Genomic DNA, 19,306 nt, shown 5'->3' with positions numbered 1-19,306 from the left:
CTGGGGCTCACAGGAAGTGCAACCGGGGGAGAGTCACACTGATTGGCACGTGGGGTGCTACTGTTGCCCCCCTCCCCAACAACAGGCAGAGCAAGGGGGCGATATGGGGAGAGTCTGCCCTGGTGCAGCACCGCTATGCACCCCTGGCTGGGCATATCCACCCAGTACACCACCTCAGACAGCCTTCCCATGACCTCGCCAGGCCCCTGCCAGTGGCTGCAAAGCTTGGGGGAAATCACCTTCTTGCAAGCGGGACAATACACCCATACATTTTCCCTTCGCACGAAGGCCTGCCCAAGGCACTGTGTGTCATAGGCCCTCTTCCGCTGCACTCCAGAGCTGGCCTTGGCCCAGCGGGTGTAGTTGTGGAACATCTACAGATGATCCCCCGGTCTTTGGAGGTAGTCCATTTCTTTTCTCTCTGCAATCACGCGAGGCCCTGAACACCAACTCCACCGGTGTCCGGAGCTCCCGCCCAATCATAAGGGCAGCAGGCGTGCACTGACTGGACTTCTGGACAGCAGTCCGGTAGGACCACAGGACCAGGGGTAGGTGGCAGTCCCAGTCCCACTGGTGTTGACTGGTGAGGATGGCAAACTGGGTGGCCAGGGTGCAGTTGAATCACTCCACCAGCCCGTCACTTTGAGGATGGAATGATGTTATCCTCGTCTTTTTCACTCCCAACTGCCGGCAAATCTCACTGAAGACCTGGGACTGGAAGTTCTGCCCCTGGTCGCTGTGGAGCTCAGAGGGAACTCTGAAGCTGGCGAAAATCTCCTCCACCAGCCTCTCCGCTGTCGTGGTGGTGCTCTGATCCAGCACCACATACGCCTCTGGCCACTTTGTGAAACAGTCCATAGCCACGAGGATGTAGCAGTTGCTGGAGTCAGTGACGGGAAAAGGCCCAAGAATATCCACCCCTACTCGATCCATTTGGGCCCTCACCAAGTACTGCTGCAGTGGAGCGTTGGAGCACTGGGTTGGGCAGTGCAGGAGTCTCAGCAGTGCACGTGTAGCTCCACGTCTCATCGACAGCCAGGCCAGTAGAACCACCGCCTGAGGCGGTGGAGGGTCTTGGCGTTCCTGTAGTGCCCTGCCCCCACCGAGCTATGGACCATCTGGAGAACCTGGGGTCCCAGAATCCCTTGTACTTCCCCAGCACAGAACTGGGCACAGTTTGTCAGCCAACCTCAAGGTACTTTCTCGGGTAATTTCTGTAACGTTTTAATGAATATTGTTTACATTTTGTTACATTTTAATGAATATTAAAATGTAACCTTACGTCAGATCTAACAAATAACGTGGGGAAATGGTCTAAATGTATGAAGGACATGTGGCAGATGTTGTAAATAGCATGACTTGTAATTATGGTCCTTTAGGATTGCAGACGAACTTACTGTGATCAATCAGAGTGAAAATGGAAGGATTCTGTGATGAATATCCTTTAATAAAAAAAAAAACTATGTTATTGACCAGATCATTTTTTTATGCCGTGGCTTTTCCTGTTTTCCATAAATCAGGAAAGAGCATACAGTTCAATACCCACATTATCAAATCGGAAGAAAGGAGTTTTTTTTCCCTTGTATGATTCATATTCACTCAATTTCATTTTCAAAAGAAACGTGATAGCACATAAACCTCTAAAGGAACTATTTTGACATGGATTCAATTGCAGAAATGCATCCAGATATTTTCCTGAAAATAAATCAGTTTGAAAGCATTCCAAAAAAAATCATTTTTGACACTGAATTCAAGGTCCAATTTCCAGTATTTTGAAATTCATCAGTGGTATTCAGTCCAGCTCTAGGTGGAATAAAAACATCTTTGATAAAAAAAAGGGGGGGGGGTAAAGTGATAAATCACAAAACATCACAATCAATGAATATATTGTTAATTAGTGATTCAACATGTACTGGTCCACATAGAACACATTACCATAAAGCAGACTCCATGCCTCCTGCCACCTCCCATGCTGCTGGACTCCTGGTGGGAGACTTTCAGTTTCCATAAAAATCACCTTATCACAGAGAGAAACAGATGACAAGTAATTCTGCACACACCATCATCATCATCATCATCATCATCTGCGCGTGCACACACACACTCAGAAATTGAGGTACAGAAGAGGTACACTTCTGTGCTCATAGGTACATTACAGCAACAGAGGTACAATATTGTACTTTGAAGGATCAGATATGTATCTTTCCATAAGCTGAAAGGTAACAAAGGTACTTAAAAGACAGTGAAGTGTCTTTACATGGGTACATTATTGTACTTCATAAAGGTACTGCCCCAGCGACAAGCATTTGTACCCACTTAGGTACACACTGGTACTTGTTTTTCTTAGTGCGCACACACACCATCAGTGGTCACCGGGGTTGAGTATGACCGTCCTCCCTCTGGGTCCCTCTGGGTCCTCAGGTGGGTGCAGGGGTCGATCCTGGGGCCGCATAATGGGAGGACGCCTGTGTGTGACAGCTTTTTACGTGGAGAGGCTGATGCGCCTGCAGCCACCATACGGTCCTTGGCAGGGGGCGGCCAGAGTCCAGTGGGTTGGAGAACCAAGACGATTGGGGACCACCCTCTGTTGCAGCCTTCATCCACCTTCACTGCCGTGACCTGGAGACATCTTCCACCGGTTCTGCCGTTGAGGTCTTTGTTGGATCATGCTTCATCTGGAACCTCTCCCTTGACTTATCCACCTTGGGTGACCCAAGGAGCAGGAGCCAAGCTCTGGACGGCATAGCTCTTGGGATCCTTGGTACACACAAGCTTCTCCACCACGGCAAGGTGGGGATCCAGGAGAAGACACACACACACACACACACACACACACACACACACACACACACACACACACACACACACACACACACACACACACGGGGGAACGTGTCATACTCCTGAAGAGAACAGTAAAGTATATTTCACAGGCATGTGGATCGTATTGCAGGAGCTAACAGCTTCCTGTGTAACTCACTCAGATGCCTTGGCAGTCCAGCATGGTTGGAAAGTTAGCTCACATGACCTGAGAGGAGGGTTCTGTTTGACCAGAGACCTCACGGTCCATACGAGCCAAGAGATTTCCACAGAAAAAAATTGATGTGTTTTTTCCATACCTGAAATATCTTCATGACTCCAGCAACTACTCCCCTCTTTTTGAGCTGGAGAGCCCAGCTCAGATATCACGCATCTACCCCCTGGAAAGAGACCTTTCTTTTTTTCTCAGCCTCGTCTTGGTTGTCTGCAGAGTGTCGGTCCCTGTGTTGTCCTTATCTCTGTTTCAGGCTACTTCACCCGGGCGCCACATATTTTATTTATTTACTTATTTAGGATTTTGATTTTCATCCCAAGGGACAATTTAGTGTGGCCTATGTCTTTGGACTATGGGAGGAAACCGGAGCACTTGCAGGAAACCCACGCAGACACGGGGAGAACATGCAAACTCCACACAGAGGACGACCCGGGACGACCCCCAAGGCTGGACTACCCCGGGGCTCGAACCCAGGACCTTCTTGCTGTGAGGCGACAGCGCTAACCACTGTGCCGCCCAAGTCTTAAATAGTGCGTGATGTTTGGTGTGTTGGGATTACTGTGTGTTTACAGTGTGGGCTAATGCTGGCTGCAAACCCACTTTCCCAACAACCAGTACAACCTACTTTGTCCTCAGGATGGCTGCGGCCCCCAGAACCCCCTCACCGGTCATTCCTGCGTCTGTGCTCCACTAATACCACAGACCGTTTGTTTTTTAAGTATTAAACCACGCATCCAAATAAATGCGTTTTAGCACAACATTCCTACATGTGAACAAACGTCCTACCTGGCCAGCCTTGTAACTCTGACAGCTGCAAAGAAAACAAATCATTTTCTTTCTCTGTTTTTCTTCATCATCTTCTTGGCTCGTGTTGGACAGGAAAATGAAGGATGAGCAAAACGAGGTGGAGAGAGAAAAATATATCAAAACCTTTTGGCCCCAAAAAAATTATCCGTTAGTTTTGTGTGTGTGTGTGTGTGTGCGTGCGTGTGTGTGTGCGTGCGTTTGTGTGTGCTTGTGTGTGTGTGTGTGTGTGTGTGTGTGTGTGTTGACGCAAAGATGCAGTAGAAGATGTGTGTGTGTGTGTGTGTGTGTATAGGTAGGTGTGTGCGTGCGTGCGTGTGCCTGCGTGCATGCCTGCGTGTGCATGTGCATGCACGTGTGTGTGTATGTGTGTGTGGGTGTGTGATGCAAAGGTACAGCAAAAGTTTGACGTTGAAGATTGTGTGTGTGTGTGTGTGTGTGTGTGTGTGTGTGTGTGTGTGTATAGGTGTGTGTGTGTCTAGGTGTATGTGCGTGTGCCTTCATGCATGCCTGCATGTGCATGTGCATGCACACGTGTGTATGTGTGTGTGTGATGCAAAGGTGCAGATGTTTGACGTTGAAGTTTGTGTGTGTGTGTGTTTGTCTAGGTGTGTGGGTGCGTGTGTGTGTGTGTGTGATGCAAAGGTGCAGCAGAAGCTTGACAGTCACATGATAGGAGCCGGGTCTGAATGGTCTCCTCTCAGAGCGATTTGTCTTGTGTGCTGGCGTCTCTCCTTTGTTAAAGCATCACATATGGCTGTTCTCAGACAGAGACATCTCTCTCTGCTGGCAGCACTCCCCCGTCTGGCCTCGTCAAAGAGCCATTCCAAGCCCGAGCACCCGGGGGTGACACTGAGGTATATCAACAGTGACAAAAGTATATTGAATGATTATCTTCGGAATTAATACATTAGCCCAAACTTAAGTAAATGTCAGCAGATCGGTATATCTGGGAATGAGGGAGGGAGTGCCGAAGTGGGAAAGAGATGGAGGCACACAGCGAGAGAGAGAGCGAGAAGGAGGGAGGGAGGGAAGGCGAGAGGGAGATGTGAAGGTCGCTGGTATCTGTTAATCACATCTTCCAAAGTAATGTGAGCAGATAAAATGATTCTTACAGAGTGCCGTCATTACAGTCCTAGCGGTCATTTTACATATCTAATTCTCCATTTACTCTCAGTGGGGGAGGAACATTAACTCCTTCAATGCTGATAAGCTACTGGACTTTTTTATTTTTTTATTTTATGGGTCTACACTCAGGTCTTATTGAACTATTCAGGCCTATATATGTAGAGGCACATAACTGGACATATGACGGGGGATTATTGGAGTGTTTTACAATTAGATAAAGATGTCTGTAGAAAAGATCACACGTCAAAGAGGTCATAGTATGAGGACCTTTACACTTCCACTCTAGGATTGGGTTTCCAATCTCTGATAAACAGCCCTGGTACCCATTTCAGGGGTCCTTCCTTCTTCTAATGTTGCAAACAGGGTAAAACACGTTCGCAGTGGTAAATTTGCATAGACAAATATAAAGTAGAGCTTAATGGGCGGCACGGTGGCCTAGTGGTTAGCACTGTTGCCTCAAAGCAAGAAGGTCCTGGGTTCGAACCCCAGGCTGTTTCAGGTCCTTCCTGTGTGGAGTTTGCATGTTCTCCCTGTGTCTGCGTGGGTTTCCTCCGGGTGCTCCGGTTCCCTCCCACCATCAAAAAGACATGTATGTTAGGGTTAATACTCCTGTCTGTGCCCCTGAGCAAGGCAATGGAAAGAGGAACTGGAGTTGGTCTCGGGTGCTGCAGCTGCCCACTGCTCCTATACAATAGGATGGGTTAAAGACAGAGAACAACTTCTTTGTGACTGTACAATTTGTTGTAAGGTACAATGACAAAATAAAGTGGCTTTCTTCTTCTTCTTCTTCTTCTTCTTCTTCTTCTTCTGGGTAGCTACTACGTCGACTCTTAACCGTCGGACAGGGTAACTTGAACATATACCTTTTCCCGCACCTTCCTTAACCTCTTGTATTCAAAATGTGTGAGTGCATCTCTGTCCACGTAGGTCAGGCTGGTGTCCAGATTGACAATGCATGCTGGTTGCTGTACTGCCTGGAACATAACATCCAGCCAGATGGACAGTCGCCCAGTGATAAGACCATTGGAGGAGGTGATGACTCCTTTAACACTTTCTTCAGTGAGACTGGAGCTGGCAAGCTTGAGCTTTGTTTGTAGACCTGAGGCCAACTGTCATTGATGAAGTACGCACTGGAACCTACCACCAGCTCTTCCATCCTGAGCAGTTGATCACTGGGGAGGAGGATGCAGCCAACAACGAGATCATTGATCTAGTTCTAGACAGGATCCGCAAACTGGCTGACCAGTGCACAGGTCTCCAGGGATTTCTTGTGTTCCACAGCTTCGGAGGTGGCACCAGTTCCTGCTTTACCCCTCTGCTGATGGAGCACCTATCTGTTGACTATGGCAAAAGGTCAAAGCTTGAGCTCCCCATCAACCCAGCTCCCCAGGTGTCCACTGCTGTAGTGGAACCTTACAACTCCATCTTGACCACCCACACCATGCTGGAGCACTCCGCTTGTGCTTTCATAGTAGATAATGAGGCTATTTACGACATCTGTCAGAGGAACCTCGATATTGAGCGTCCTATTTATACCAACTTTAACAGGCTGATCAGTCAGATTGTGTCCTCCATCACAGCCTCCCTCCGTTTTGTTGGTGCTCTGAATGTCGATCTGACAGAGTTCCAAACCAACTTAGTGCCCTACCCCCGTATCCACTTCCTCCTCACTACATGTGCTCCCATCATCTCTGCTGAGAAAGCTTATCATGAGCAGCTCTCGGTGGCTGTGATTACAAATGCCTGCTTTGAACCAGCCAATCAGATGGTGAAATGCAACCCACGTCATGGCAAGTACATGGCTTGCTGTTTACTGTACCGTGGAGACATTATTCCCAAAGATGTCAACGCTGCCATTGCCACTATTAAAATAAAATGGACCATCCAGTTTGTGGACTGGTGTCCCATTGGTTTCAAAGTTGGCATTAACTACCAGCCCCCCACCGTAGTACCTGGTGGTGATCTGGCTAAGGTCCAGAGGGCCGTCTGCATGCTAAGCAACACCACGGCAATCGCAGAGGCCTGGGCCCATCTTGACCACAAGTTTGACCTGATGTATGCCAAGCGTGCCTTTGTGCACTGGTACGCAGGTGAGGACATGGAAGAGGGAGAGCTTTCTGAGGAGATGGCTGCCCTAGAGAAGGATTATGTAGAGGTGGGTGTTGACTCCACTGAAGGAGAAGGAGAAGAAGAGGGAGAAGAGTATTAAAAGAAATCTAATAACCCAGTTGATTTCCATTTATCGCTGATCAGTTGATATTTAGTGTTGACATTTGCTTGCCATTATGAAGAGGTGGGTGTTGACTCCACTAGAGGAGAAGAAGAGGGAGAGGAATATTAAAAGAAATCCAATTTCCCCAGTTGATTTTCTTCGTTTATTGCTGATCAGTTGATAGTTTGTTGACATTTGCTGGCCAGTAAAGTAACATTAGACCAACCAGACTGTGATAAAATCCATGTCATTTTATAATATTAATGTCATAATTTGGTTATTGTACAATGTTGGGCATCTTCTATAATATGCAATAAATGCTTTGAGAATCTTCAAAAAAAATCTCCTTCTTCTTCTTCAGTGCATTTGAAAGTTCAGCTCCAGTGTGTCTGAAATGACAAGTAATCAGAGCATTTGATGGTCTGCGAGGGTTTCCTCCCGGTTTCCTCACACAGTCGAAAGACATGTAGGTCAGGTGAATCGGCCGTACTAAATTGTCCCTAGGTGTGAACGTGTCAGTCCTGTGATGGACTGGCAGCCTGTCCAGGGTGTCTCCCCGCCTGCCGCCCAATGACTGCTGCGATAGGCTCCAGCATCCCGCGGCCCGAATTTGGATAAACGGCTTGGATAATGGATGGATGGATGTTGACAAATGCCAAGAGAGTAGAAATGGATATTTACTTTTTTCTGTATCTATCCTGTATCAGTACTGTATACAGTAAAAGCCATGGTTGGAGTCCTCCAGGTATTCATGCTGCACCTGTCCTGCACTGATACCACAGCTAGCATCCCCGCGACCCTGAGAGCAGGATAAGCAGTTTGGATAATGGATGGATGGAAGTCTCAGAAATAACTAGAGCAAGAAAAGCTGAAAAGAAATGAAACTTTCTTTAATGTTGTTTTTGTTTTTGTTTTTTTTCCCAAAACAGTTTCTCCAGGGAGGAGCCAAAGCCATAGAAGCGGTTCAGCAAGCAGACAGCATAAAGTGGGACTTCTCAGATGGAGAGTGAAACCTCTGTCGACACAGCAGCTGCTCCTGCGCAGATATCGACAGCTGACTTCACAGGAGCCTGAGGAAGCTGATCTTGTGTGACGTGAACATCAGTTTGTCATGAGTCTTAGTGAAGCGCACACATCCGGACCAGAGCCTGCGGACTGAAAAAGCACGTTTACATTATTCACCGGTATGAATAAATCACTTTGAGTCTTGATTGCGCAGCATATGTGGTGCCTAAGTTGTGTTCATCTGTCATTCTGAACATCTGTTTAGCCACGGTCTCTGTGGACGGCTGCTCACTGGTGACCTGGAGTTAGCCACCATGCCTGCAAATGAAATATACATGGCATCTTTATGTGTGTGTGTGTGTGTGTGTGTGTGTGTGTGTGTGTGTGTGTGTGTGTGTGTGTGTGTGTGTGTGTGTGTGTGTGCGTGTGTGCGTGTGTGTGTGTGTGTGTGTGTGTGTGTGTGTGTGTGTGTGTGTGTTTGTGTGTGTGGGGTGACAAACTGGGATCAGAAAATGGCTCTGGCATTTGTGACTTTACCCTGCTCCCGTTTTCCAAACTCACCGTCAACCCGTCTTGTTGATCTAAAAAGCTTGACATAAAAGCCACGCTGCGTGACTAGAATGCAGAAATTCAGTACACACAGCACACACGCAACCAACACAAACTACATGATGGCTGACTTTCATGCTGACAACGATGAACACGAGCTCAGACTGGCATGATGGGCTCCACTAGTAAATTAAAGGCACATTTAGCACAAATACAAAAGCTAGACTAGAGCTTCCAAGTGTTAGTTTCTCCAACAATGTGTGTGTGTGTGTGTGTGTGTGTGTGTGTGTGTGTGTGTGTGTGTGTGTGTGTGTGTGTGTGTGTGTGTAGAGAGAGAGAGAGAGAGAGAGAGAGAGAGAGAGAGAGAGAGAGAGAGAGAGAGAGAGAGAGAGAGAGAGAGAGAGAGAGAGAGAGAGAGAGAGAGAGAGGTGTACTAAAGTTTCCCTGGAAAATAAAAGGTCAAGACAGTAAAACCACATATCAGTGAAGCATTTAGATACATACCAAGCTATGGATATGACTCTACTCTGGGGAGCAGGAGGGAATCTAACCAGGGCTGTCTGGGACTGGATCTTTCCTAGTCATATCTGCGCTGACTGGAGTGTTTGTGGAGCAAAAAATGGATCTATTAGCACCTGTCTTTGTTCCCTAATATGTTATATGCTAACTTGGTTGGACCATTTTAAATCTATGACGCAACACTGATGTTCATACAGACACCTCTATTCTCCATTGTAGTGTTAAGGCCTACTAAGTATACTTTATATGTTATCCATAACATCTTGTTTGTCCATACCCAAGAGACTGATTGATTTGGGAAAGAAGCATGAACTGACGCTAGAGGGAAAACATTCCTGTAGTATGTATGAAAGTATATTTGACTCTTTGAATTTCATACTTTAATGGTGTTTTGTGATATTATACTGCCGTGTCTGTAAGCCTCCAGTCCTTGGCCTCTACCCAAGAGACAGAAAGGAAAAGAGGACCGTGTCCATCAGCCTGCAAACAAAGAAAACATAATATAGAATCTAACTTCTGGTGACTTAGACAGACTTTAATGTATCTACTACTATTACTACTTTTTGCTGCTCCCATTAGGGATCGCCACAGCGGGTCATCCGTTTCATCTCTTCCTGTCCTCTGCATCTTCCTCTGTCACGCCAGCCACCTATATTTCCTCCCTCACCACATCCATAAACCTCCTCTTTGGCCTTCCTCTTTTCCTCTTCCCTGGCAGCTCCATATTCAGCATCCTTCTCCCAATATATCCAGCATCTCTCCTCCACACATGTCCAAACCATCTCAATCTTGCCTCTCTTGCTTTGTCTCCAAACCATCCAACCTGAGTTGTCCCTCTAATAAACTCATACTAACCCTGTCCATCTTCGTCACTCCCAATGAAAATCTTAGCATGTTAAACTCTGCCACCTCCAGCTCTGCCTCCTGTCTTTTTGTCAGTGTCTTCATCTCCAAACCATACAACATAGCTGGTCTCACAACAATCTTGTATACCTTTCGTTTAACTATTGCTGGTACCCTTCTGTCACAAATCACTCCTGACACTCTTCTCCACCACCTCCACCCTGCCTGCACTCTCTTCTTCACCTCTCTTCCATACTCCCCATTACTTTGAACAGTTGACATCAAGTATTTAAACTCATACACCTTTGTCACCTCGACTCCTTGCATCTTCACCATTCCGCTGTCCTCCCTTTCATTCACGTATAGTATTCCGTCTTGCTCCTACTGCTTTCATTCTTCTTCTCTCTAGTGCATACCTCCACCTCTCCAGGCTCTCCTCAACCTGCTCCCTACTCTCGCCACAGATGAGAATGTCATCCACAAACATCGTAGTCCACGGACACTCCTGCCTGATCTCGAGCCTCAACCTGTCCATCACCACTGCAAACAAGAAAGGGCTCAGAGCCAATCCTTGATGTAATCCCAACTCCACCTTGAACCCATCTGTCATTCCAACCGCACACCTCACCACTGTCACACTTCCCTCATACATATCCTGCACCACTCCTACATACTTATCTGCCACTCCCGACTTCCTCATACAATACCACACCTCCTCTCTCAGCACCCTGTCATATGCTTTCTCTAAATCTACAAAGACTCAATATAACTCCTTCTGATCTTCTATATACTTCTCCATCAACATTCTCAGAGCAAACACACATCTGTAGTGCTCTTTAGTGGCATGAAGCCATACTGCTGCTCGCTAATCATCACCTCTCCTCTTAACCTAGTTTCCACTACTCTTTTCCATAACTTCATGTTGTGGCTGATCAACGTTATACCTCTGTAGCTACTACAGCTCTGCACATCACCCTTATTCTTGAAAATCAGTATCAGTATGCTACTTCTCCACTCATCAGGTATCCTCTCACTTTCCAATGCTAGTTTTTTTTTAATATACGTATATATAAATTTATTTCTAGTTTTTCCCCTTATCCCACCCGATTAACCCAATGAAATATGGCCGGAACTCTTGTCGAATAACTCCCCTGGCTCACGTTTCCACAGGAATGAGATAGTCGTAACACCAGCTTCCTTCGAACTCGTGTCGGCTGCTCTCGCTGTTTTACACGCCGAAGCCTCGCCTGGATTATATTACCTTCGGGCCGCGAAGGGGACGTAGGGAGAATGCTTTCGGTTGCTTGGCTGCAGGTGCACGGATGGGCCAGAGGGGTCGCTGGAGAACGACGAGTCCCCGAACACTACACCGATCTACACCCACTATCCCTCGGGTAAGTGTGGCCTAATGAATGCATCACCCCGTGGACGAGACGAACCTCCCAGCCACACGACGAGCGGATTGTAAGAACGGCGGGTTATTCCGCTCGGCCATCAGAGCGACCATCCAATGATAGTGTTAAACAATCTAGTTAAAACCCCATTGCCATCTCTCCTAAACACCTCCATGCCTCCACATCTGGACCAACCACCTTTTCACTCTTCATCCTATTCATAGCTGCAGTCATTTCCTCCTTGCCAATCTACGACACTTCCCTAACCCTTCCCCACACTAACCTTAACCAATCTAATCAACGGAGGCAACGAGTACTAGCCAATCAGAGGCAGAGTTCCCGGAAAACGGGTACGAAAAAAAAATCACGCTCCCCGCATCATCCAGAGGGTTGGCTGATTCAAGGGGGAACCCTGTGGACCTTCTTCAAGGTATTCAGTGAATACCCAAGAAAAAATATGAAAGAATTTTTGTACTCCTAATAATTATTTAATTATTTTTATCTACTGAATTAACAGTCATAATTTCTAGATCATCGTTATAAACTTGGTCTAATATGCTTGGCAAACAGTGGGTCAATATAATGGGAAATGGACCAATCACAATTTTTCTTCCGATGGTATCTGGGTGAATCATCGACTACCCTGCTACCTACCCTACCGCTGCTCCATCCCGTCCGCTGATCCGGGGAGGGCTGCAGACTACCACATTCCTCCTCTGATACATGTGGAGTCGCCAGTGGCTTCTTTACACCAGACAGTGAGGAGTTTCACCAGGGGGACGTAGCGCATGGGAGGATCACGCTATTCCCCCCAGTTCCCCCTCCCCCCCAAACAGGCGCCCCGACCGACCAGAAGAGGCGCTAGTGCAGCGACCAGGACACATACCCACATCCGGCTTCCCACCCGCAGACACGGCCAATTGTGTCTGTAGGAATGCCCGACCAAGCCGGAGGTAACACAGGGATTTGAACCTCCAATCCCTGTGTTGGTAGGCAACAGAATTGACTGCCGTGCCACCTGGACGCCCCCAGTTGGACCTTTCTGATTTTATACTATACAATAAGACCTGTAAGGTCTCTGTATTTCCAATATATAAATGCCATGCAGGAGTCACCTCCCTTTGTGTTATTTGCTACTGTATACATATATTAGTTTTGCTGAGGCAGGTTGAGTACCCTCTTAGGTTTACAGGCTATCCTCCCTGCCACCCCTTGCCTCTGGCTGACGCCACGTAGTTTCTTTCTTTGTCATTCTTGTTACATTATTAGTCTTTTAAAATTTTGCCATATCAATCATTGGCTGGTTTATTCTAATGTCCTGAAGGCCTTTGCCCCCTGAAAGGTGATATTTGATGATATAATGTCAGTTAGTAGGAAGTAGTAACAACTGACCCTTGCTCCCAATTTCAGTCACAAATGTAGAAAAACATCTACTCAACTACTCAAACACGAGACACAACACCGCCCACCAAGCACAACCAATTTTTACTCCAAAACATCTCTATGAGATCCGGGACACCTGAGCCAACCTTTCCGATCAAAATCTACAGAGTTAATTTATCAAAATGAAATTGTCCTAATCCTTCAGAAAGTGACCCCCACTCACCCACCCACCCAAACAGTGGCAGGTGCTGAGCTGGGTAAAAGATGAAGATCGATGCCTCGTCTAGATATCAATCTTAGTCCTCATGAGAGACCTTCACGTCACTCTCTCTCTTCATTAGGGATATGCTGTGTTTAATACCGCATGTGCCTTCAACGACCTCCGAATGATGAGGGTAATTAATGGGGTCCTAAATGACAAAGAGGATGAGTTGATAGAAGTTTAAGGTGTTTCAGAGCTATTCCGGGAAAACAGTTGGTTCATGTTTTATCCATCTACCTGTTCAAGCATCTCTCCATACATTATTTATGCACCTATATGCATACACATACATACATGATACTCCAACATGCATGTATAAAGTGGCGTGTTGTGAATATGTTTTGGTGCGAGGTGTATGTTGAGATTATAGCTTGAAGGTCTGGGGGTTGAGAGATGTTTGCATGAGTATATATGTCCAACTACTGACTGGACTTTTGTGTTTAAGGTATATTAAAATGGGGGGGGGGGTCAGGGTGGCATGGCAGTCTATTCCGTTGCCTACCAATGTGGGGATCGCTGGTTCGAGTGCCCGTGTTACGCGTCCCTACAGATTTAATTGGCTGTGTCTGCGGGTGGGAAGCCGGATGTGGGTATGTGTCCTGGTCGCTGCACTAGCGCCTTCTCTGGTCAGTCAGGGCGCCTGTTCGGGGGCGGGGGCGGGAACTGGGGGGAATAGCGTGATCCTCCCGCGCGCTACGTCCCCCTGGCGAAACTCTTCACTGTCAAGTGAAAAGAAGCGGCTGGCGACTCCACGTGTAAGGGGGGGGGGGTTTCCAAAAAAAATAAATAAGGGAGTCAGGTCCGGTGCCTCTTAAGGCCAGAAGGAGCTAGTTAACAGGACTTTCATGCCCTGGCCATGTCCTCATTAGACTTAGTCTCCAGTTTACTCTCCCTGTCTTTATTCTATATCCAATAATTTGAATGCATATAATCACAAAGTTTGTATATTTTTCCAGCAGAGATGGACTGATGACTGCCGTTTTTAAAACTCTCTAGTTATAACTTCCAATATATTACTAATGTTTTCATCCTCATCTTTTGTCAGTAGTTCTTTTCTTAGCGTTGCATACATCCGGTGCTGTGATTAAAGTATATATTAAAGTATATAAATATAGAAATGGATTATAATGAAGGAAACAGGTCAAGCTGCACAGCTATCTGTGCATATCAGTCATCCACCCCGCCATCTTAAGGACTTGTTGAGCTGTGTAATATGTCAGCATACACCAACAGCTTTCCATTTCCATTTTATGCCAATATTGTTGCCCCAATACCCACTGACATGCTGCATAAATTTGTGGGTCACAAAATTCGGTCACGCAATTTGGACATTACAGCAGTATCTGTAGATGGATAATAAAAAGAAATCATTCAGGATTATGGAACACATACAGTGCAAATGAAAATGCATACGTGTTCTCGGTGTTCATGTTGTTGGATAATGCCCCAGGGAAGGCACCTCTGATCTCAATTTATCATCGGTGAGCTTTGATAGGAGGCCTCTTAATGCAATCGAGTCCTTGGATTTTTTTTTTCTCTTGCTGATCTTATTGCCCTTAAGCTCTTTGGAGGGAGAGTGTGTTATTGAACAGGAAATCCACTGCATACACAATGCCACTGTCTAAAGCATCTGAAAACCATACATAGCTAGGTGACTGAAATAAAGTCTTGTCATGCCACGTTAGCCTTAAAAAACCCCATTTGGGGCTCTTTTGGGGAAAAGCTAAAACATGTTAACAATGATAAGCTCCAAAATGTTTTAAGTTTCTCCTGTGATAAAGAATGTAATGGTATTATCCCACTGGTGCTTAAGGGGCTCAATAACTAATCCTGAGCTAGTGAAACAGTGTGCATTGATTCTTCATTCACACGTATCACTAAATCAGTCCATCTGCTGGTAAAGGTAAGATGTCCATTATTGATGTATTTTCTATACACAATTTAACTCGTCACATTTGACAAACAACAGATAAACAAATAAACAACACCAACTCAGTGGCGTCAGGGGGGTTGGCACATGACTGTTGGAGGTTGGATTTGGTTTGTGCATTGGTTTAATTGGCAGGGAGAATCAGGAGTGGCCCAACGAAGCCAGCCTAAACTTGGTGAGCTCAGCCCAGTTCGCTACGAGACGCTGGTCTGGAAAGGACCCATCGGGAATCCATTGTGCGTGGTAGACTGGAAGCCGGGCAAATCAGTGAACTTAAAAAAAATAATTATTTTTTTTCTAGTTTTTCCCCTTAACCCCCACCCTTTTAACTCTTGTCGAATAACTCCCCTGGCTCACGTTTCCGCAGGAAGGAGATGGTCGTAACACCAGCTTCCTTCAAACTCGTCTCGGCTGCTCCGAAGCCTCGCATGGACTGCATTACCTTCAGGCCGCGAAGGAGGCGTAGGGAGAATGCTTCCGGTTGCTTGGCTGCAGGCGCTCGGATGGGCCAGAGGGGTCGCTGGAGAACGGCGAGTCCCCGAACACTACACTGATCTACACCACTGATCTAAAAAAAAAAAAGACTGGCTCGAGCAACTCGCGATACGAAGTGAGGCCGGCATGGGCGACTTGGCGGCCATCTGTTGAGATATGACACCAGTGTATTTGTATTACTATGTGTTACTGTGTACTATTATTTTGTTTACGACTTTGTTTGTCCACAAGTGGGCGGTGTTGCGCTTGCATGCGCGGATTGATTACGTCACTGAGACGCTGTTCATTTTTCTTCTCCCAAAACTACCGAATAAACGGAGGCTGCATTTTTCCCTCCAGCAGAAGTTCGGTAGTCAGTACGATTCTTTATAACGGTTTAATAATCCACTTCATCTGCGCAGAGATAGACATAAAGTATTAGTCTAGTCTTCTAACAGGTTATGGGCCCAGATAACGTTGGATTATTTAATAGTTTGATAAAAGAAGTACACGAAGTGTGATAACCTCGGATGGCGGGATGCGCGCAGGTTAGCACGGAGTAGCAAGTTAGCAAGGGTGAAGCTAGTTAGCATCGAGAGAGACTATCGGGAAGCTAACGGAACGCTAAGCTAAGCTAACGCTACCTAGGGAGATGGAGCGAAAGAAGAGCAGTTGGCCCACATTCAACGGACAGGCCGATGAGTATGAACTGTGGGAAGAGCGAATGCTCTGTTGCATGCATGGTGTGGGGCTGAAAGCCACCATTCTTACCGAGCCCGTGGGACCTTTGACAGTGGAAGAGCAGGCCCTAGACGAGGAGCGGAACGCGGACTCCTACTGCGCATTGGCGCCTTTATTGGACAACACAAGCTTGGGATTGATCTTCAGAGAAACGAAGGACAAAGTTAGAGAGAGTCTACGGGTGTTGCGGGAACATTACATTGGTAAGGGCAGACCCCGGATTGTCACTCTGTATGTAACATTGACTGGGCTAAAGAAAGCTGATAATGAGACGATAACCGAATACATTATCCGAGCTGAACAAATCATTACGGCTCTCAAAGGGGCGGGAGAAGCACCGAGTGAGGGACTAATGATGGCCATGGTGATGAGGGGGTTACCTGAGAGATATAAGCCATTCACTCTAATGGTGACACATGGCGACAGTGAGTTGACATTGGGACAATTTAAGGCCAAATTGAGAAACTTTGAGGCGGCAGAAGATGTAGCTAATGCTACAGCATCGGACGAGACGTCCGAGAGGGTGATGAAGGCCCACGCAGCGCCTAAGAAAAAGCCAGTGAAACGCTGTGAGGGAGATGATGAACAAACGGTGTGCTGGCGATGCGGTGACAAAGGCCATCGGAAATCGGACTGTTCACGCAGCGTGTGGTGCAGCTTCTGCCGGATCAAGGGTCACACGGACAAAGTGTGCAAGAAGAAGGACGGCGCTGATGGAGCCAGGTGTGCACGCGAGCAAGGTGGCGGCGGCGGTGGTCGTCACGGAGCAGGTCGAGGTCAGGGACCGGGGAATGCTGCGGAAGAAGAGAACTACATCTTCAGAGTGCAGGCTGGAGAGACCAGCTCAGCAGGACCAGGACGACGGCAACAGTTCAAACCAGGATTGATTGTGGACTGTGGGGCTTCTTCCCACATAGTCAATGATAAGAAGAAGTTCAAGAGCTTTGACAGCTCGTTCGAGCCAGAGAAACACTGCAAGGAGCTGGCGGACGGTAAGCGCACCTTTGGTGTGGTGCAGGGCAGGGGAGATGCTACGGTATGTCTGCTCGACAGTGAGGGGCGACGGTGTAGAGTGACACTGCGGAATGCACTATATATTCCATCGTACCCCCAAGAGCTCTTCTCTGTGAAGTCTGCGACAGCACACGGAGCCAGTGTGTTCTTCGAAGAGGGCAGAGATGCCCTGATGTCACCGGATGGTACCAGGTTTGACATTTTTGTACAGGGGAAAATGTACTATTTGCAAACTGAATGTGTTGTTGAAAAGTGCCATGTGAGCCATGATATAGAAACTTGGCATGAGATAATGGGCCACTGCAACTATGACGATATCATAAAGCTACAGGATATCACTGATGGTATGCATATAAAGGGTAAAGTGTGAAAACCTGACAAAGAGTGTGCAGTATGCATAGAAGGGAAGTCAACCCAAAACAGGAACAGGAAATCTACAGACAAAGCCAAGACACCACTGGAGTTGGTAAACACTGATTTAGCCAGTCCTGTGGCAAACGAGTCCATTAATGGTTTCAGGTACATGCAATCATTTACAGATGTGTGCACAGGGGCTGTGTGTGTTTATTTCTTAAAAACAAAGAGTGACACAGTGCAAGCGACCGAGAAATTTCTGGCAGATGTAGCTCCCTATGGGACAGTGTAATGCATAAGGTCGGATAATGGAACTGAGTTTACAGGCAAGGAGTTTCAAACCCTGTTGAGACGGAACAAAATAAGACATGAGACGTCCTGCCCATACTCTACCCATCAAAATGGCGTTGCAGAGAGAGAAGGACGCACACTATTCGAGATGGCAAGGTGTATGCTAATAGATAGTGGTCTACCAAAGAGCCTCTGGCATTATGCTGTACAGGAGGCAGCCCACACCAGAAACAGATGCTTCAACAAGCACACAGGCACTACGCCATACACGGCAATGACAGGAAAAAAGTGCAACATGGCTAGAATGCAAAAGTTCGGGACAGAATGCTATGCTTACCAGCAGGACAAGGGAAAGTTAGATTCTAGATGTGAGAGGGGGCGTTTTGTAGGACACGACAAGAACAGCCCGGCCTACCTAGTCTACTACCCTGACCAAGAGAAAGTACAGAAACACAGACTAGTTAAGTTTATACACAAGGCAACTAGTGAAAATTATACTCAGACACCAGGTCTGCACCCAGAAGACTGGGTAAGAGAGAGAAAGTCTGTTGAGACAGCTGCAACTCAGCCTAGAGTACAGAAAAATGTACAGACTGATGGTACACAGTCAGCACCCGAGGATGATGACGAGGAGCACCCAAGGGTGACATCACAAGCCTCAGCCAGTGGGAGGTACCCCCAAAGGGAACGCAACCCTCCGAGATACCTTGATTGACTATAGTCAGGGCGACAGTGATGACAGCTCACTCACTACTATAGATTATGCATACAGGGCAGTGTGCGGTGTCCCTCTGACCTTTAAAGAGGCCATGGAATCGCCAGAATCAGAAAAGTGGTCCAGGGCAATGGACGAGGAAATGGAGTCTCTAAGAGACAACAAAACATTCACCCTTACGAAATTGCCAGAGGGCAAGAAAACAGTGGGAGGAAGGTGGGTGTATTCGATAAAGACAGATATAGACGGACACGACAAGTACAAGGCTAGATTTGTAGCAAAGGGATATAGCCAGAGAGCTGGGGTGGATTATGGGGAGACATTTTCGCCAACAGCCAACCTAACAAGTGTTCGAGTGCTTCTACAGAAGGCGGCTCAATATGACTTGATTTTACACCAGATGGATGTAAAGACGGCCTATCTTCATGCCCCCATAGACTATGACATATACATAGAACAACCTGAGGGTTATATTGAGAAGGGAGAAAAACTAGTGTGTAAACTAGAGAAGTCAATCTACGGCCTCAAGCAGTCTGGCCGCAATTGGAACTTACTGTTACACGAGTGTTTGACAGGTGATGGTTTTACACAAAACCAATCAGACCATTGTGTGTACTCCAAGGAGTCAAAGGAAAGGATGTCATTGGTGTATTG

The 19,306-nt window shown here is 46.9% G+C and overlaps 1 protein-coding gene and 1 pseudogene across 2 annotated transcripts in view; one reads left to right on the top strand and one right to left on the bottom strand.

Moving 5' to 3' along the window:
- Positions 1-5,865: 5,865 nt before the first annotated feature.
- On the top strand, positions 5,866-7,175 carry LOC130108055 (tubulin alpha-1B chain-like; annotated as a pseudogene).
- An 872-nt stretch (positions 7,176-8,047) lies between these two features.
- Positions 8,048-19,306, bottom strand: part of antxr2a (ANTXR cell adhesion molecule 2a) — a 129,427-nt gene continuing 118,168 nt past the window's right edge. For both annotated transcript variants that reach the window (XR_008810750.1, XR_008810752.1), the window contains one exon: positions 8,048-8,333. The gene's annotated coding sequence lies outside the window, so the exon portion shown is untranslated. The remainder of the gene's footprint in view (positions 8,334-19,306) is intronic.

This window comes from Lampris incognitus, chromosome 1 (genome assembly GCF_029633865.1).
Source record: "Lampris incognitus isolate fLamInc1 chromosome 1, fLamInc1.hap2, whole genome shotgun sequence".
NCBI lineage: Eukaryota > Metazoa > Chordata > Actinopteri > Lampriformes > Lampridae > Lampris > Lampris incognitus.
This window is presented reverse-complemented; position numbering and strand designations above follow the sequence as displayed.